This window comes from Triticum aestivum, chromosome 2B (genome assembly GCF_018294505.1).
Source record: "Triticum aestivum cultivar Chinese Spring chromosome 2B, IWGSC CS RefSeq v2.1, whole genome shotgun sequence".
NCBI classification, from domain to species: domain Eukaryota; kingdom Viridiplantae; phylum Streptophyta; class Magnoliopsida; order Poales; family Poaceae; genus Triticum; species Triticum aestivum.
The window spans coordinates 740070495-740091963 of NC_057798.1; the positions used below are offsets into that span (position 1 = coordinate 740070495).

General features: G+C 45.2%; 1 pseudogene; it reads left to right on the forward strand.

Annotated features, from left to right (window-relative positions):
• The first annotated feature begins 19128 nt into the window (after positions 1 to 19128).
• Positions 19129 to 20529, forward strand: LOC123042383 (BTB/POZ and MATH domain-containing protein 2-like; annotated as a pseudogene).
• Positions 20530 to 21469: the final 940 nt, after the last annotated feature.

A 21469-nucleotide genomic window follows, 5' to 3' on the forward strand; every position in this document is an offset into this window, starting at 1 on the left:
AGGCTTGAAGTCATCAAGTGCTCCGTCTGCATCGAAGGTGCCCGTAGGGCCCTTGCTCGTGCTAAGGTGCACTGGGGCAAGATGGACGCTGAGAAGCTTGTGAAGGATGGACCACCACCGGGCAAGGAGCATCGCAAGCCTGAAATATATTATGAGGGTGTCCTAAAGGGTGCCCGCCTTATAGCGGGTGAATGCTCCAAAGATGTAATTTTTGAGTAGACTCGCATTTGTTATCCTGTACGCTGAAAACTTTGTTCATATGCGCTAAGCAACACTTGTTAATTTAAAATATTACCTTCTGTGCGGCCGTTTATCATATTTGAGAGATGGCGAGTCATTGGCTTCAGCCCCCATGCCACTAGTGCTGGGGTGTTCGGGATAAAATTGAGCGCTCTTGTTCCCATACTTGGGTCCTTCGAGGGAGGCGCTCAACACGACGAACGAGGCAACCGGACTATAATGCTTGAACACTCTCACTTGGCCATAGAATTCTATAATTTTAAATTTCGGCGAAGCCCCTGGTATTCGGAAGACCGAGTTCGGGGCGCTATCCACGCCTTGGCCAGACAATGCCGACTCCTCGCTCTAAGCGGCATGAGTCTTTAGGGACCCGAAAAACCTCTCGAACAGCGACCGGCTCTCGCCCTATCATGATGGTCAGTTTTAGCTTTCTCCACTGAGGTTCTCAACCCAGCTCAACCGGGGCACAATCGTAGTGGTTCTCCCAGCGCTACCTTAGCCGATATAACGGAACGTAAGGTACCAAAACATGGGAGCCGGGCAAACCCAACTATTGACCCAAGACATAATTCGGAGTCGATGCATATAATGCTATAAGTTCGGGGTGCCGCACTTGTGAAAGTGTTTGGACTTATCACACCATATTTTGGGGTACTTAAGCCCCTGGTGTATTGACCGTACCAAGTTGTACGGGTGCAACATGTCATAGATGAACATATATGGAAAAAAGGAATGCAATAATAAGCGGAAGCTATGTATTGTTTATTCAAAAGATATTGCAATGAAAGCAGAACGATACAAATAGTGCGATAAGCAAGGGATGGGACTATTTAACATGTCCCCCTCCAGGGGTAGGCTGCAGGATGGTATGTAAAACAGGTATACTGCTCGTAATAGAGACCACCTGGACACTCGACGTAGCTTTTCTGCTTCCCTGGCTGTTGCATCCTGAGTTCAGCGATTCTACTGCCGGACAGGGCTTCTGGAAAACGGAGTCCTGGGAATAAGAAAAAAAAAAGAATGACACAATTGGGAGCCCCTGGTGCGGTTGAGCCGCACTCCGGGCATGCCGTGGTCGTGCCCCTCCCCCTATGCCCATGGTATCTCCAGAGCGTAGTTATGTACACGTGGTACTGGTCTCACAATTTCGCGAGGGCTGGGGTTGGGGCCGCATTGCTACGCGTACTCGGAACGTGCCAGGCGGTCTTGTTGTAGGTTACTCCGGGTGCACTTGATGGTGTCCGGACGTTTAGTAGTCGGACTCGAGAATTGCCTTAAGAGGCTGCTTTGTACTTCCGCCGCTAGGGCCGCCTTGTGCTCCTCCGTTCGGAGAGAGTGTTCGGTGTTTCCATTGACCGTGATTACTCCTCGAGGGCCTGGCATCTTGAGCTTGAGGTATGCGTAGTGCGGCACCGCATTGAACTTTCCAAATGCGGTCCATCCGAGCAGTGCGTGATAGCCGCTGCGGAACGGGACTATGTTGAAGATTAATTCCTCTCTTCGGAAGTTATCCGGGGATCCGAAGACCACTTAGAGTGTAACTGAGCCTGTACAGTTGGCCTCTACACCTGGTATGACGCCTTTAAAGGTAGTTTTTGTGGGTTTAATCCTTGAGGGGTCTATGCCCATTTTGCGCACTGTATCCTGGTAAAGCAGGTTCAGGCTGTTGCCGCTATCCATCAGGACTCTAGTGAGGTGAAATCCGTCAATGATTGGGTCAAGAACCAATGCGGAGAATCCGCCGTGGCGGATGCTAGTGGGGTGGTCCCTTCGATCAAAAGGGATCGGGCAGGAGGACCACGGGTTGAACTTTGGGGCGACTGGTTCCATCGCAATAAGTCCCTTAGTGCATGCTTCCGCTCCCTTTTGGGTATGTGGGTTGCGTATATCATATTCACCATCCGCACTTGTGGGGGAAAGAACTTCTATCCTCTATTGTTCGGCGGCTGGGGCTCCTCCTCGTCATCGCTATGCAGCCCCTTGTCGTTGTTTTCGGCATTTAACTTGCCTGCCTGCTTGAACACCCAACAATCCCTGTTGGTGTGGTTGGCTGGTTTTTCGGGGGTGCTATGTATCTGGCACGAGCGATCGAGTATTCGATCCAAATTGGACGGGCCCTGAGTATTTCTTCTGAACGGCTTTTTCCGCTGACCGGGTTTAGAGCCTCTGAATCCGGCATTGACTGTCGTATCTTCAGCATTATCGCCGTTAATGCGGCGCTTGTGCTTGTTGCGACGCGACCCGCCATTGCTGTCCTTGGTATCCGAACTACCAGGCTTTTTGGTTAGGTTGTTACTGTGAGCTAGCCAGCTGTCCTCTCCCGCACAGAAGTGGGGCATGAGTGATGTGAGGGCTGCCATGGATTTCGGATTTTCCTGTCCTAGGTGCCGGGCAAGCCACTCATCGCGGATGTTATGTTTGAAGGCTGGAAGGGCCTCTGCATCCGGACAGTCAACGATTTGATTTTTCTTGGTTAAGAACCGTGTCCAGAATTGTCTGGCCGATTCATCTGGCTGCTAAATTATGTGGCTTAGGTCATCGGCGTCCGGTGGTCGCACATATGTGCCCTGGAAGTTATCAAGGAATTCGGCTTCCAGGTCTTCCCAACAACCAATTGATTCTGCTGGCAAGCTGTTGAGCCAATGCCGAGCTGGTCCTTTAAGCTTGAGTGGGAAGTATTTGATGGCGTGTAGATCATCATCGCGGGCCATGTGGATGTGAAGGAGATAGTCCTCGATCCAAACCGCAGGATCTGTTGTGCTGTCGTATGATTCAATGTTTACGGGTTTGAAACCCTCGGGGATTTGATGATCCATTACTTCGTCTGTGAAGCATAGTGGGTGTGCGACGCCTCTGTATTGGGCTATATCACGACACAACTCAAATGAGCTTTGTCTACTATGTTCGGCCCGGCCGGAGTTGCTGTATCCGGCATGACGGTTGTCATCACGTGTCGTGGGGCGCCCACGCGATCCGTAGATCGATCTTATTTGCCTTGCCTTGTCCTCCAATATGTCTCGCAAGTCTGGCGCATTTCCCCGTGGCTTTGTACTTTTCGAGCGACATCGGGGTGCGGCTTTAGTGGAGGGCCTAGAGGCTCTCTGTCGCGGCCACGAGGTGGCCGGTCGGCCGCGTTATGCGCTGGTGATGTAGGTTTGGGTGCTTCCTCCTCTAATTGGGGTAGCAGCCTGCGTTTTGGGTAGCTCTTGGAGGAGCGATCAAGTTCGTACTCTTCGGCTACAAGGACTTCAGTCCATCTGTCAGCTAGCAAGTCTTGGTCAGCTCTAAGCTGCTGCTGCTTTTTCTTGAGGCTGCTTGTCGTGGCCATAAGCCTGCGCTTGAAACGCTCTTGTTCGATGGGATCCTCGGGCACGAAAAAGTCATCGTCGTCGAGGCTTGCCTCGTCTTCGGAGGGAGGCATATAATTATCGTCCTCTACCTCTCTGTCTACCGCTCTATCATGAGGGTTGGCTTCTCCCTCCTCCTGTGCTAAATCCTGCTGGAGGGGGTTGTCTTCGGCACTGTCCGGGGTGTTATTATCTCCCGTGCCGGAATCATCGTTTTTGCTGTGGCGGGATTTAGAGCGGCGCCGCTGACGCCGGCGCTTGGGCTGTTTCTTGGAGGGGTCATCCTCCGGTGTTCCATCGCCATTCCCATCTTTTGGGGTGTCCACCATGTATATGTCGTATGACGAGGTGGCCTTCCAGTGCCCTGTAGGCGCTGGTTCTTGGTTGTCTCCTGCATCGTCATCCATACCGTCGATGTCTTCAAAGTCGAAGTCGAGCATGTCGGTTAAATCATCGACAGTGGCTACAAAGTGGGTGGTGGGTGGGCGTTGAATTTCTTTGTCGTCCGCATCCCAGCCTTCCTGACCATAGTCCGGCCAGGGCTCTCCTGATAAAGAGGGAGACTTTAGTGAATTCAGGATGTCGCCAAAGGGCGAGTGCTGAAAGATGTCCGCGGCAGTGAACTCCATAACCGACGCCCAATCGGATTCGATTGGCAGGGGCGCGGGAGGTTCGGAGTTCGGAGAGGAATCCGGCATCTCGAAGTCACGGGCTTCGCATAGGACAGGGATGGTGTTCGGCTCAATCGCCGTAGAGATCGTAGCCCCCGAGGCAGTGTCCAGCCATCGTCCTCGATAGGCGAAATCGGCTCCGGGCTAAGGGTCGAAGCGGACGCTGGTGCGGCCTCCAGGGCACTGTTCGGCACCAGAGCTAGATCATGCCCATCAAAACAGTGCGGCGCGCTTGGTTGTGGCTCGAACCCATCGAAGATCAAGTCTCCGCGGATGTCGGCCGTGTAGTTCAAACTCCCAAATCTGACCTGATGGCCAGGGGCGTAGCTTTTGATCTGCTCCAGATGACCAAGTGAATTGGCCCGCAGTGCAAAGCCGCCGAATACGAAGATCTGTCCGGGGAGAAAAGTCTCACCCTGGATCGCGTCGTTGTAGATGATCGAAAGAGCCATCGGGCCTAAAGGTGACGACACAGAGGAACTCTCAATGAAAGCACCAATGTCGGTGTCAAAACCGGCGGATCTCTGGTAGGGGGTCCTGAACTGTGCGTCTAGGCGGATGGTAACAGGAGACAAGGGACACGATGTTTTTATCCAGGTTCGGGCCCTCTCGATGGAGGTAAAACCCTACTCCTGCTTGATTAATATTGATGATATGGGTAGTACAAGAGTAGATCTAGCACGAGATCAAAGAGGCTAAACCCTAGAAGCTAGCCTATGGTATGATTGTTGTTTGTCCTACAGACTAAAACCCTCTGGTTTATATAGACACCAGAGAGGGTTAGGGTTACACAGAGTCGGTTACAATGGTAGGAGATCTACATATCCGTATCGCCAAGCTTGCCTTCCACGCCAAGGAAAGTCCCATCCGGACATGGGACGAAGTCTTCAATCTTGTATCTTCATAGTCTAGGAGTCCGGCCAACGGTGATAGTTCAGCTATCCGGACACCCCCTAATCCAGGACTCCCTCAGGTACCCTGCCTCTATGGTCACTTGGGGGCTTCCTGTTCAAACATAGGTCGTATTCGAACCAAAGAGAACATAGCTGTCGGTACCCTCTTGATTGGCACACTGCCAAACTTACTAGGGGGCTTCTTGATCGTATTTGAATCATAGCTCAACCCATTTTTGGGTCCGACGTGGATCGTATTCGAATCAGCGTCGTTAAACAACTCTCAAGGTCATTTGGGGGCTTCCTGTTCAAACATAGGTCGTATTCGAACCAAAGAGAACATAGCTGTCGGTACCCTCTTGATCGCCAACGCCAAAGCCACTGGGGGTACATGATCGTATTCGAGTCCTAGCTTAACCCCTTTGGAACGGTTTACTGATCGTATTCGAATCAGAAGCCTTGATTTTATTTTTGTCTGGATTAAGTTTTTTGAACACAATCTTTTGGGTTTTGAGACATTTTTCTCATATCTGAAGCATATATATATATATATATATATGGTTTCTATTAACCCGCCCTGGCTTTCAACGAACAAGTCGCCAACATATGACAATATCAATACTTGGAAGGTTTGACTTCTAATTTTTGGGTTATTACCCTTACTGCACAGGTGTCATAAGCCGGCAGTACGATTCAATATCACAGGTATGATATTATGTTTAAACTGGCCCTGGCTATGGACTTTAAGCTGCCGGTATATTTTAAATTGCGCCATTGGAATCATGCGCGTATCAAGGATTGGGTTATCACCCTTACTGTGCAGGTCACATAAACCGGCAGTGCAAATTCAATATCACAGATATTATGACCCGCCCTGTGGTAAACCGCCGAGGGTTCTTGTGATCTACTCGTGTGCAGGATAAGATTACATTTGGGTAGTTACCCGCCCTGGCTTTTGACGTTAAGTCGCCAGGGCATATGTTGTTTAAACTCTGTGTAGGATTTGCAGCATGGTGACTTATATAAATGCTTTAGTTCAAGCACATCATCAAAATTGATGCTTCAAAAGGGTTATCCATTCTGGATTTTCTCAAAGGCTATAAGCCGCCGGGTTACAGAAATTCCGGCTTATAATGAATGCGCATTAAGTCGCCATCGGCCAAGAGCCGCTGAGTATTTAAACTCCCAATTTATTTTTCAACTGATAAGGTATTTACATTTTTCATAGCCAAAATTGGTTGGATTTTCATGATGATATTAAATGATTGAGGCTTTCATACCGGATTATATTATTCAAATCTAGAATAAGCCAATATGGCTGGATTTTATGGTTATCAATAAACCCGTATTATGATTGAGGTTTTCAAAAGTCACTTTCGCGCAATGGCTATTATTTGGGATATGATTTATTCTATAATAGAAGGAATAGTCCCGAGTCGCTGCAGGCTTACGACCCGGCATTTGGGGGCTACATTATTCAAATTGAGATTACATCAAATATGCAAGTTCCATGTCACTGCAAGCATGCACCATGGCACTTGGGGGCTAATGCAAAGTCATTTTTTTCATCACCTTATTGAAGACCCGACTCATCAAATTATATGAGCCGGCCCTTGGGGGCTACCAATTGCTCCTATCAAAAATTCAAGGTACACAAGCATTAATCCATTATATTGAATGGTCCACTATTCAGTTGGTAGAGTACAAAAGCTCTTAACCTTGTGGACGTGGGTTCAAGCCCCATGGTGGAGATTATATTATATGATGTTATTATCAATAAATTATATACAAAGTCCCAACTCAGTATTCTCTTACCAAACCGGCCCTTGGGGGCTACACGTTGTTGTTCAAGTTCACATGGTTATATCTACAAAGTCCTTGCTCATTATTGCATAATGTCCCCGCCCTTGGGGGCTATACTGGTTGAAGTTTTCATGAGCATAAGGCAATTACAAGTCCCAGGTTGCTGCAAGCATGACAACCCGGCACTTGGGGGCTACAAGTGATATGCATATAAGGGAGGAATAACTTCAAATTCTTAGTTTTGAGCAAATCAGGAATTATATTATTATCGGAGAAATCTGCAAAGTTATGACCCGGCATCATCATAAGATTAACCCGGCATCAGCAACAAGTACATGAACCGGCATCGTCTGTTTTATAATCCGACAATTTTGGTAATGATAAACCGGCAAGTGTTACATCTTCAAGCCGGTTGAAAGTTAGATGAGTATTTCAAGACAAATATTTTTAAGCTGGCATTTTGGAGGCCGACTCAAGTGAATTATCTCTTACTATATTTCTCTACAAGAGGACCAATGTCAGCAAATTGATTCTAAAGCTGGCATGTTAACCCGGATTTTTCAAAAAGAAGTATCTGGATTATTTGCATTGACAAAGTTGAAGCATGTCTGTTAAAGAAGATTTTCTATGGGGTTATGGACATATTTAACCCGGAGCACAACTTGTCAAATTTGTTCTTGAGTTATTTTGCAGGATCAGTTTAAGATGGATAAATCCAAATTAAACTAGGGGCTAATGTCGGGGATATACCCCGCGGTATTACCCGGCCGGACTTGGCGTTCCATTATGACCCGCCGGAGGATTGGCGACTCACGGGTCTGGCGGTTAACTGGTGTGACAATTCACGAGCCTGGCGACTTAATGATGGCCCTGACGGCGGGTCAGATGGATGACAGGGGCCCAAGGCCCAGTAGGCTGGCTCATGTTATTGTGGGCCGGCTTAAGACGGAAGGCATGAGGAATATTTCCTTTACGAGGAAATAAGACTTGTACTTGTATCCGACTTGTAATAGAGAATAAGTTAGTCCTAGTCCTACTAGGAGTGCACATGTAACCCGCCCCTCTAACTTATATAAGGAGGGGCAGGGCTCCCCAAGAGGGACATGCAAGAGGAAACAATCTCTAGGGCTAGACACAAAGAGCCGGCTTACCGGCAACTTCCTCATCACATCATAATGAGACCTAGCCACAAACAGCATGTATGGTTATTACCGGATGATGTTTCCCAGCTCCCCAAGAGGGATGATACGTCTCCAGCGTATCTATAATTTTTGATTGCTCCATGCTATATTATCTACTGTTTTGGGTAATATTGGGCTAAATTTTCCACTTTTATATTACTTTTGGGACTAACCTATTAACTGGAGGCCCAGCCCAGATTTGTTGTTTTATGCCTATTTCAGTGTTTCGAGGAAAAGGAGAAGTTATTTTTGGAAGGAAAGCCACCGGATACACTTGGACTCTACGTCAGAAGATACGGGAGCTGGCCACGAGGGTGAGGGGGCGCCCACCCCCTAGGGTGCGCCCCCTGCCTCGCGGGCCCCCCGAAGCTCCACCGACGTACCCCTTGCACCCATATATACCTACGTATCGTAAAACTTCCAGAACAGAAGATAGATCGGGAGTTCCACCTCCGCAAGCCTCTGTAGCCACCAAAAACCTCTCGGGAGCCCGTTCCGTCACCCTGCCAGAGGGGCAACCCATCACCGGTGGCCATCTTCATCATCCCGGCGCTATCCATGACGAGGAGGGAGTAGTTCACCCTCGGGGCTGAGGGTATGTACCAGTAGCTATGTGTTTGATCTCTCTCTCTCTCTCTCTCTCTCTCTCTCTCTCTCTCTTTCTCTCTCGTGTTCTCTCTCGTGTTCCCTCTATGGCACGATCTTGATGTATCCCGAGGTTTGCTATTGTAGTTGGATTTTATGATGTTTCTCCCCCTCTACTCTCTTGTGATGAATTGAGTTTCCCCTTTGAAGCTATCTTATCGGATTGAGTCTTTTATGAGAACACTTGATGTATGTCTTGTCGTGCTTATCTGTGGTGACAATGGGATATCATGTGCCACTTGATGTATGTTTTTGTGACCAACTTGCGGGTTCCGCCCATGAACCTATGCATAGGGGTTGGCACACGTTCTTGACTCTCCGGTAGAAACTTCGGGGCACTCTTTGAAGTACTTTGTGTTGGTTGGATGAATCTGAGATTGTGTGATGCATATCGTATAATCATGCCCACGGATACTTGAGGTGACAATGGAGTATCTAGGTGACATTAGGGTTTTGGTTGATTTGTGTCTTAAGGTGTTATTCTAGTACGAACTCTTTTATAGATTGATCCGAAAGTATAACTTTGAGGTGGTTTCGTACCCTACCATAATCTCTACGTTTGTTCTCCGCTATTAGTGGCTTTGGAGTGACTCTTTGTTGCATGTTGAGGGATTTTTATATGATCTATCTATGTTATTATTGTTGAGAGAACTTGCACTAGTGAAAGTATGAACCCTAGGCCTTGTTTCCTAGCATTGCAGTACGGTTTGTGCTCACTTTTACCACTTGTTACCTTGCTGTTTTTATGTTTTCAGATTACAAATACCTTTATCTACCATCCATATTGCACTTGTATCACCATCTCTTCGCCGAACTAGTGCACCTATACAATTTACCATTGTATTGGGTGTGTTGGGGACACAAGAGACTCTTTGTTATTTGGTTGCAGGGTTGCTTGAGAGAGACCATCTTCATCCTACGCCTCCTACGGATTGATAAACCTTAGGTCATACACTTGAGGGAAATTTGCTACTGTCCTACAAACCTGTGCACTTGCAGGCCCAACAACGTCTACAAGAAGAAGGTTGTGTAGTAGACATCAAGGGACAGGCAAGAGGAAACAATCTCTAGGGATAGACACAAAGAGTCGGCTTACCGGTGAGTCCCTCATCACATCATAATGAGACCTAGCCACAAACAACATGTAGGGTTATTACCGGATGATGTTTCCCGGGGCCCGAAGCTGTCTAAATCCTTGTCTTATGTTGCGTCTCTCGACTCCGCCCAACCCCTCTCAAGCTACCACATAGATGCGTTGGCCTCGCGACTAAGTCCTCACACTAAGGACATCTGCCGTGACAAACCACGACAGTTACAAAACATGACCATCTCATACAATAAAATTTAGCATCATGTCTTGACCATATCACATCACAACATGCCCTGCAAAAACAAGTTAGACGTCCTCTACTTTGTTGTTGCAAGTTTTACATGGCTACTACGGGCTGAGCAAGAACAGTTCTTACCTACGCATAAAAACCACAACGATAGTTCGTCAAGTTAGTGTTGTTTTAACCTTCTCAAGGATCGGGCGTAGCCACACTTGGTTCAACTAAAGTTGGAGAAACTGACACCCGCCAGACACCTGTGTGCAAAGCACGTCGGTAGAACCAGTCTCGCGTAAGCGTACGCGTAATGTCGGTCCGGGACACTTCATCCAACAATACCGCCGAACCAAAGTATGACATGCTGGTAAGCAGTATGACTTGTATCGCCCACAACTCACTTTTGTTCTACTCATGCATATAAAATCTACGCATAAAACCAGGCTCGGATGCCACTGTTGGGTAACGTAGTAATTTCAAAAAAATTCCTACGCACACACAAGATCATGGTGATGCATAGCAACGAGAGGGGAGAGTGTGTCCACGTACCCTCGTAGACCGAAAGCGGAAGCGTTCACAACGCGGTTGATGTAGTCGTACGTCTTCACGATCCGACCGATCCAAGTACCGAACGCACGGCACCTCCGAGTTCAGCACACGTTCAGCTCGATGACGTCCCTCGAACTCCGATCTAGCCGAGCTTTGAGGGAGAGTTCCGTCAGCACGACAGCGTGGTGACGATGATGATGTTCTACCGACTCAGGGCTTCGCCTAAGCACCGCTATGATATAATCGAGGTGGATTATGGTGGAGGGGGCACCGCACACGGCTAAGAGATCAATTGTTGTGTCTATGGGGTGCCCCTGCCCCCGTATATAAAAGAGCAAGGGGGGAGAGGTGGCCGGCCAGGAGGAGGCGCGCCAGGAGGAGTCCTACTCCCACCGGGAGTAGGACTCCCTCCCTTCCTTGTTGGATTAGGAGAAGGGGGAAGGAGGAGGGAGAGAGGAAGGAAAGGGCGGCGCCGCCCCCCTCCTTGTTCAATTCGGACTAGAGGGGAAGGGGGCGCGCGGCCTGCCCTGGCCGCCCCTCCTCTTCTCCACTAAGGCCCATGTAGGCCCATTAAACCCCCGGGGGTTCCGGTAACCTCCCGGTACTCCGGTATATATCCCATAACCCCCGGAACCATTCCGTTATCCGAATATAGTCGTCCAATATATCAATCTTCATGTATCGATCATTTCGAGACTCCTCGCCATGTCCGTGATCACATCCGGGACTCCGAACTATCTTCGGTGCATCAAAACACATAAACTCGTAATATAACCATCATCAAACTTTAAGCGTGCGGACCCTACGGGTTCGAGAACTATGTAGACATGACCGAGACACGTTTGCGGTCAATAACCAATAGCGGAACCTGGATGCTCATATTGGCTCCCACATATTCTACGAAGATCTTTATCGGTCAAACCGTATAACAACGTTGTTACCTTTGTCATCGGTATGTTACTTGCCCGAGATTCGATTGTCGGTATCTCAATACCTAGTTCAATCTCGTTACCGGCAAGTCTCTTTACTCCTTCCGTAATACATCATCCCGCAACTAACTCATTAGTTGTAATGCTTGCAAGGCTTAAGTGTTGTGCATTATCGAGTGGGCCCAGAGATACCTCTCTGACAATCGGAGTGACAAATCCTAATCTCAAAATACGCCAACCCAACAAGTACCTTCGGAGACACCTGTAGAGCACCTTTATAATCACCCAGTTATGTTGTGACGTTTGGTAGCACACAAAGTGTTCCTCCAGTAAACGAGAGTTGCATAATCTCATAGTCATAGGAACATGTATAAGTCATGAAGAAAGCAATAGCAACATACTAAACGATCAAGTGCTAAGCTGACGGAATGGGTCAAGTCAATCACATCATTCTCCTAATGATGTGATCCCATTAATCAAATAACAACTCTTTGTCCATGGTTAGGAAACATAACCATCTTTGATTAACGAGCTAGTCAAGTAGAGGCATACTAGTGACACTCTGTTTGTCTATGTAGTCACACAAGTATTATGTTTCCAGTTAATACAATTCTAGCATGAATAATAAACATTTATCATGAAATAAGGAAATAAATAATAACTTTATTATTGCCTCTAGGGCATATTTCCTTCAAGTAGAGGGGGAGAAACATCAGAAGATCCAACTATAATAGCAAAGCTCGTGATACATCAAGATCGTACCACCTCAAGAACACGAGAGAGAGAGAGATCAAACACATAGCTACTGGTACATACCCTCAGACCCGAGGGTGAACTACTCGCTCCTCGTCATGGAGAGCGCCGGGATGATGAAGATGGCCACCGGTGAGGGATCCCCCCTCCGGCAGGGTGCCGGAACAGGGTCCCGATTGGTTTTTGGTGGCAACAAAGCCTTGCGGCGGCGGAACTCCTGATCTATTTTGTTCCCCGATGGTTTTAGCGGAACTCCTGATCTAGGGCGAAAGAAGTCGGTCAGGGGACCCACGAGGGGCCCACGAGGGTGGGGGGCGCGCCCAGGGGGGCACCTCGAAGCTTCCCTGACTTCAACTCCAAGTCTCCTGGATCACGTTCGTTCCAAAAATCACGCTCCCGAAAGTTTCATTCCGTTTGGACTCCGTTTGATATTCCTTTTCTGCGAAACACTGAAACAAGGGAAAAACAGAAACTGGCACTGGGCTCTGGGTTAATAGGTTAGTCCTGAAAATAATATAAAAATGCATAGTAAAGCCCATTAAACATCCAAGATGGATTATATAATAGCATGAATACTTCATAAATTATAGATATGTTGGAGATGTATCAAACTTAACCATCTTTGATTCAACGAGCTAGTCAAGTAGAGGCATACTAGTGACACTCTGTTTGTCTATGTATTCACACATGTACTAAGTTTCCGGCTAATACAATTCTAGCATGAATAATAAACATTTATCATGATATAAGGAAATATAAATAACAACTTTATTATTGCCTCTAGGGCATATTTCCTTCAGCCACGAGGGGCCCACGAGGGTGGGGGGTGTGCCCACCCCCCTGGGGCGCGCCCCCCTGCCTCGTACCCTCCTCGCTGCTTCCTTGACGTCCACTCCAAGTCTCCTGGATTGAGTTTGTTCCAAAAATCACTCTCCCGAAGGTTTCATTCCGTTTGCATTCCATTTGATATTCCTTTTCTGCGAAACACTGAGATAGGAAAAAACCCCAGCAATTTGCACTAGGCCTCCGGTTAGTAGGTTAGTCCCAAAAATAATATAAGAGTGTATAATAAAGCCCATTAAACATCCAAAACAGATAATATAATAGCATAGAACAATAAAAAATTATAGATACGTTGGAGATGTATCACCCCTAGAATTTATTTAGGTGCTCCTTATATTCTTGCAAACCTATCCAACAACACCTACAAAGTACTTCTAGTTTCATACTTGTTCTAGGTAAAGCGAACATTAAGTGTGCGTAGAGTTGTATCGGTGGTCGATAGAACTTGAGGGAATATTTGTTCTACCTTGAGCTCCTCATTGGGTTTGACACTCTTACTTATCGAAAGAGGCTACAATTGATCCCCTATACTTGTAGGTTATCACCAAGTGCCAGTTCCTATTTTTTGCATGTTTTTTTACATCGCAGAATATCAGTACCAAACAGAGTCCAAACGCAGCGAAACTTCACGGAGAATTTTTTATGGACCAGAAGGCACCCAATGGACCAAAGCAGCACCTGGGGGGGTGCTCCGAGGGGAGCACAACCCACCAGGGCGCACATGGGGGCCCAGGCACGCCCAGGTGGGTTGTTACCACCTCGGGTGCCCCCTGAATTGACTCTTTCTCTATAAATACCCCAATATTCCAGAAACCCTAGGGGAGTCGACGAAATTTTATTCCAGCCGATGTAGAGACCAGAACCACCAGATCCAATCTAGACACGATCACAGAGGGGTTCACCACTTCCATTGGTGCCTCTCCGATGATGTGTGAGTAGTTCTTTGTAGACCTACGGGTCCGTAGTTAGTAGCTAGATGGCTTCCTCTCTCTTATTTGATTATCAATACAATGGTATCTTGGAGATCCATATGACGTAACTCTTTTGCGGTGTGTTTGTTGGGATCCGATGAACTTTGAGTTTATGATCAGATCTATCTTTTTATCCATGAAAGTTATTTGAGTCTTCTTTGATCTCTTATATGCATGATTTCTTATATCCTTGTATTTCTTTTCTGATATTTGGGTTTCGTTTGGCCAACTTGATTTATTTATCTTGCAATGGGAAGAGGTGCTTTATAGTGGGTTCGATCTTACGGTGCTTGATCCCAGTGACAGAAGGGGAACCGACACGTATGTATCATTGCTACTAAGGATAAAACGACGGGGTCTATTTCTACATAAATAGATCTTGTCTGCATCATGTCATCATTATTATTGCATTACTCTGTTTCTCCATGAACTTAATACACTAGATGCATGCTGGATAGCGGTCGATGTGTGGAGTAATAGTAGTAGATGCAGGCAGGAGTCGATCTACTAATCTTAGACGTGATGCCTATGTAATAATCATTGCCTAGATATCTTCATGATTATTTGAAGTTCTATCAATTGCCCAACAGTAATTTGTTCACCCACCATTTGCTATTTTTCTTGAGAGAAGCCACTAGTGAAACCTACAGCCCCCGGGTCTCTTCTTAATATATTTTGCCTTTGTGATCTATTTTCCTTTGCTTTTATTTTCAGATCTATTAAACCAAAAATAAAAAAATACCTTGCTGCACTTTATCTTATTTGGTGTTCGATCTATCAATATTTACAACTCTCTCACGTCCGTTTGCCAATTTCTAGCGCCGTTGCCCGAAAGGGATTGACAAGCCCTTTAACACGCCGGGTTGCGAGTATTTGTTATTTGTGTGCATGTGTTGTTTACGTAGTGTTGCTTGGTTCTCCTACTGGTTCGATAACCTTGGTCTCATCACTGAGGGAAATACCTACCGCTACTGTGCCGCATCATCCATTCCTCTTTGGGGAAATATCAACGTCACTTCAAGCCGCATCAATCTCCATGGATAGATCTTTGCGTGTGCGTACATTTTTTTGTTTTCCATGCAACATTTCCCAACATGAAGAAGGGGTTCTATGGCATGGAAAAGGTTGAAGAAGATCGCAGAGACATTGCAAACTTCTTCATTGAAAAGGGCTATACCACATCACTAAACTATGAATTGCATATGATGCTAATCCGTTTTCATGCACCTTGTTTGCGCAGTAGTTGTTTATTAGGGTGACCTCTCACTTAAAATATCAATTTGATAGTGTTCATACAATTGTAGCATCGTCTAAAATATTTCCTTCAAATACGCCATGTCACATGGGTATTATAGATGTGAGGTAGTATAAGACGGGCATGAATCATTCATGTAGCAAGTACATTCGGTTGGCTTGATGATAGAGAAAGAACGTCTTGATCTCGGAACACGCCCATCAAAAGATGAACAAGAGTCATATGGAGATATGGTTGATGTGTTGACCTACCAGTCTCACTACTACTCATCAGTGATGTTACATCAATGGGCAGTAAGTGAGTCATGGATCTTGAATCACTAGTAATCAATTATGAGAGGTATTGATGTTAGTGGGAGCACACTCTAGCTAATAGTTAATATGAGTTGCATTAATTTTGAACAATGTCTAAATGACCTTGCAATTATATGTTGTAGATAATGGCATGAAACACCACCTTAAATTTAGCACCTATGCTTGATAAAGAAAAGCTGAGTGCATCTAGAAACAACTTTGCTGAATGGTTCCGCAATCTGAGAATTTTTCTCAAGAGTGCTAAGAAAGAATATGTTCTACAAGCAACTCTTCTACAAGCCCCTAGAGAAAACGCCACTTAGGATGATAAAAGTGTTTATTATTCCAAAATTGATAATAATATCGCAGTATAATGCATCATGCTTGCAACCATCGAAACAAAACTTCGAAAGCATTTTTGAAACTATGGTGCTTATGAGATCATCACGGAACTTAAAGCTTTGTTTTAGCAACACGCAAGGTCTAAAAGATATGCAATATCTAAGGCTATGTTTGATTACAAGATGGCTGAAGGAAGTTCAGTGAGCCAACACATACTCAAGTTAGCTGGGTACTGACAGAGATTGGAAGCTCTTGGTTTTACAATCCCCATTGATTTCGACACTGATCTTGTCTTATCAACACTCCTGCCAAGCTTCAACGGCTTCATCGTGAATGATAACATGAATGTGCTGGACAAGAGTGAATGAATTGTTCAACATGCTCAAGACTGCTGAAATTGGGATACAGAAGGACACCAATCATGTGATGATGGTGAACAAAATGACACGGTTTAAGAAAAAGGGCAACTCTAAGAAGAATAGTAAGACCGATGCTTCTGGAAAATCCAAGGGAGGCGCCGGTTCTAACACTGAGTCTGAATGTTTCTTTTGTAAGCAAAAGGGACACTGGAAGAGAAACTGCAAGAGGTTTTTGGCAGAGAAGAAGATGACTGGACAATCCATCTCAGGTATGAATGTCATACATGTTACTGATGTGTTCCATGCTGGCCCTCACTGTAATTCTTGGTTATTAGATACCAATCAGTTGCTCACATTTTGCAACTCGATGCAAGGACTATAGAGGCAAGAAGACTAGAAAGAACAAAGTGACGATGCACGTAGGGAAATGGAGTAAAAGTTACTGTCAAGGCCGTCGACGTTCTACCACTACATCTACCTTCAGGATTTATATTAGGGCTTAGTAATTGTTACTATGTTCCATCCTTATGAAAGAACACTATATCAGGATCATCTTTATTGCGAGATGGTTATTCATTGAAGTCAGAGAACAATGGTTGTTCGATCTATATGAATAATATATTTTATGGATGTGCACCTATTATGAATGGGTTGTTTATTATGAATCTTGAAAATGAGAATCTCATCTTCATTATTGACGCTAAATGTCTTGAACGGACTGATAATACGAATACCACATTTTTGTGGCACTAGCATCTTGGTCATATCGGAAAGAAATAGATGAAAAAACCCCATAGTGATTGACTTTTGGATTCATTTGATTTTGATTCATTTGAAAATTGTGAGTCTTGTTTGATGGGAAAATTGACTAGGACGCCGTTCACATGCCATATGGAACAGACGAGTGACTTTTTGGAAATCATATGTTTAGATGTATGCAGTTCAATGAGTATACTGGGGCGCGGTGGATTTCTCTACTTTGTTACCTTCACAGATGTTTTGAGTAGATACAATTGATGCTTGCATAAACTACAAAATCCCTTGAATTATGATTTCATTGCATGGCACCCTGAAAAGAAAGGATTCTTTTTCGTACGATCTGCTTATCTGTGCAATGATTACATACTTACAGGGTCCATGCAAACACCCTTGCGTGATCGAGATGCTCTGCAACTCTTCCAGTATATACCTCCCGTTGGAAATTTTCAATTCCAAGTAAAGTTCCTATTTTGTGCTAGCTTTTACTCCATGGCACCATGCCCTTGAAAGCTATACTTGCAAACCACCATGTAGGGTCAATTGGAGCTTGCCCGATCTCTAACACTCCGAAGATATTCATCACCTGTTTTTCCAATGCATTCACTCGTAGGAACTTTGGAAATGTTTGAGTTTGAGAGACTTCATCTCTACAACAGCGATGGTTGATCAATCAAGGTCGGTTGTCGAAACATATTCTGCTGCTCCCTGACACGCCTCTACAACTAATGCCAAGCCTTGATGTCAAGCAAGTTGTGGCAGACGAGTGCTGGTACTTATGGTGGACTCGTCATCGGATCACGCATAATGAAACATGTACACCACCGGTGAGGTGGCCCATGTCGGTCCTACCCATTGCAAGCAACTTTCAGAAAGCCTTCTCAAAGAATTCTACTACACTAGAGCAGAAATGGCTCCAACCTTTGCTAAACTTTATAAAATTGAATGTTGATGCTGCATACTTTGAAGACAAAGGTGCAGGTACAATGGCAATTATTCTTCAGGATGATCAAGGTAAGTTCCTAGCGGCCCAGTACAAACTTGTTCCATATGCAGCAGATGTAGTGACAACCGAGACAATGACTATGAGAGATGGTACCGACAAGCACTTTAGATTTCTATTGTGTGGAGGCGGAGTCCAACTCCCAAGATGTGATCAATTTTTATACTAGGCAAACAAGATGGTGGGATGCGGTGTCTGTAATCTTTGCATAATGTGTTGACATTGGAGCTACGATTGGGAAGGTCAAATTCAAGCATTGTTATCGTTCAGCTAATCAAGCGACACATGTACTAGCTAATTTCAGTTTTCGTAGTAAGTTATCCAGTAGTTGGACTGGTGATCCTCCGGATTGTAACTCTGTTTTACAATTAGTATAGTCCATCATAGTCTGGGAGCGAAATAGTGATGCACAGGCACAGGCACCATGGTGCCCTTTATAAAAAAACATATTTAGAAGTTAAAAAAATCTGTGGAAACTTGCACGTGTTCACTATGGATCCATAAAATTTTGTTTTGAAAAAAATTAATTTGTAAGTTGTACAAAAAAAGCCCAAAAAAAGAGGCCCATTTAAAAATACATATTTGTCTTTTCATTGTACGTGATGTGCGAAAGTAAAATGTTGTGAAGTTTTGCACATACGAAATATACATGTGCGTGTATGTTTACAAAAAAAATCATTTTCTTTTTGCGCTGTAGAAAATAGTTTTTTTTAGAATTGTAGAAAACAGTTCTTTTTTAAAAAAAAACGGGCACCACCATGGTGCCCGTGCACAACTTGGTCTTCCTTATAAAAGAACTTTCACATACAATTTCATATACTTTTTTTGTTTTTGAGAATCTATACAATTTCATATACTAGTAGTTGCCCTTCACTTTTGGGCTGAATTTGACTTGCTCGGTAGGCCCAACTGGTCAAGTAATTTCCAAACCCTCGTCTCGAACCTCCCCAAATCTGGCCGCTCAGCTTCTTGTCGCGCCGCCGCTCCCCGGTTCCTCTCGGAGGCAATACCGCCTCCTCAATCGCCGCCAGCCTTAATCGAGAGCTCCAACCGCGCCGACCCCCGTTCTCCTCCCAACTCCCACAATGGCAGCATCGCAGAGTTCAATATCGTGGGTGCCGTGGAGGTGCAGAGACGGCGGAGGCCACGGTCGCGTTCGAGATCGCCGGCTACAGCCTGCACAAGGGCCTCGGTAGAGGCAAATACCTCCGTTCCCCGGTGTTCTCCATCGGCGGCTACGACTGGTGCATCTGGTACTACCCCGACGGAAAAAACGACGACTGTGAAGGTTACGTCTCTGTCTTCCTCAAGCTCCTGACCAAGAACGCAGAAGCGAGGGCGCTCTACAACTGGATGCTTGTGGATCTGGTTACCGGGCGGTCGATTACGCTGCACTACGGCAAAGAGCCACTAGCGTTTAACAGTCAAAAGTCACTTTGGGGCATACCAAAGTTCATGAAGACCACTGTTGAAAACGAGTCGTTCTACCTGCGGAACGATTGTCTGGTGATCGAGTGCAAGGTCAGTGTCACCAAGGGAACAATTGAGGTCCCTGTGCCGCCCTCCGACCTTTTGGATAATCTTGCAACATTGCTAGAGGGGAAGAAAGGAGCGGACGTGACGTTCAAGGTGCAAGGGGAGGTTTTTCCAGCTCATAAGAATTTGCTTGCCATGCGATCGGCGGTCTTCGACGCGGAATTATACGGGCCTATGGCGGACAAAGGGGCGCAGGACATAACTATTGATGAAATGCAGCCTGCTGTTTTCAAGGCATTTCTTCACTTCATCTACACGGACACAATGCCTTCCATGGACGATCTTGATGATGATGACAAACGAGAAATGGTTAAGCACTTACTCGTGGCTGCAGATAAGTATGCGATGGAAAGGATGAAGAGGATATGTGAAGGGATGCTATGCAAGTGTCTTGACGTTGAGACCGTGGCGACCATCTTAGCTCTAGCTGACCAGCATCATTGCAGCGACCTCAAAGATGCTTGCATTGAATTTATGCTCTCTTCGAATAGAATGGATGATGTGATCGCAAGCCAAGGGTATGTGCACCTCAAAAGATCTTTTCCTGGTCTCTTTGTAGAGATGTTTGAGAGAAGTGTCAAGTCCTGCAAAATTTAGTACGCCAACTTGGTATGAGCTACTGCTTATCCTTCAGTTCTGATAGATCTTTCGAGGCGAATGCCTTATATTTGGTTCGAGAAGGAAATTATGTCTTGGTAATTTCGCATGTCTATCCTGGTTAGGTACTATCTAATTACTTTCCTGAGATGAGGGTGCCGTGTCTTTTAGTTTTCAGACATCTTTTGGAGGGAGTGAGTTGGTTCTATAAAGTGTACTATGTCTCCAATGTATTGGTTGGCTGGTCTGATATAAGTACGTATGAACCATGGTAGCTCACTGGTTTCCTTTTTTATCGCTTACTTTAATGTCTGGCTTATGTGAAGAATGATAAAGCTTTGAGTTTTTTTCGACTTAAGGAGCAGAGTTCCCAATTTTATTTCATTCAAAATGGAACTGATAACACAACATAACTTTTTTGCTGTCAGTTTTGAGATGATCTGTTTTACCTGTATGAAAAACATACATTAGATTATTAGAATGCCGACTGCTAGATTTTAGTTAGAGACAGTTACAAATGGTTTTGTGACATGGTTGGCTGAGCCAACAAAGATGGAATTAACAGTCAAATTTATGTTCCACATTGAAAGGCACTGTACATGAAATCTGTACAGGTAACTTATATGCAATTGCTTCCCGTTCATGAATTTTTATCATATAAGGTATTATGGGAAGAGAAATGATCAGTGAATCCATTTCTGAATTGAATTTATTGAGTGAATCAGATCAGTGAATCAATTGAAACTGGCTGTGCAAGACGCTAATGTCAGTGATGCAGCTTTCTGAGGCAAATCAAGTTTGCATGTCTCATTTGCGTTTCTGAGGTAGGATGTTGGCCTAAAAGCATACTATTCTAAGTTAACGATATGTGCCTTATTATGGTTCGGTAATTTGATGCAAATGGGGAAAGTTTTGGTGTTGACACAGTTTCTCCTCAGGGGCAAAAATTATTTAGAGATCTTTTGGAGGAAATGAGTTGGTTCTGTAATATGTATGTCTCCATTTTATTGTTGGCTCGTCCGATATAAATATCTGTGTGTATGAATCTATTGTAGCTCACTAGTTGCCTTTTTTTATCTGCTTTACTTTTTTGCTTATGTGAAGGATAATAAAACCTTGAGTTCTTAGCTATGGCTTTCGAGATAATCTTGTTCACCTGTATGAAAAACTTACATTTG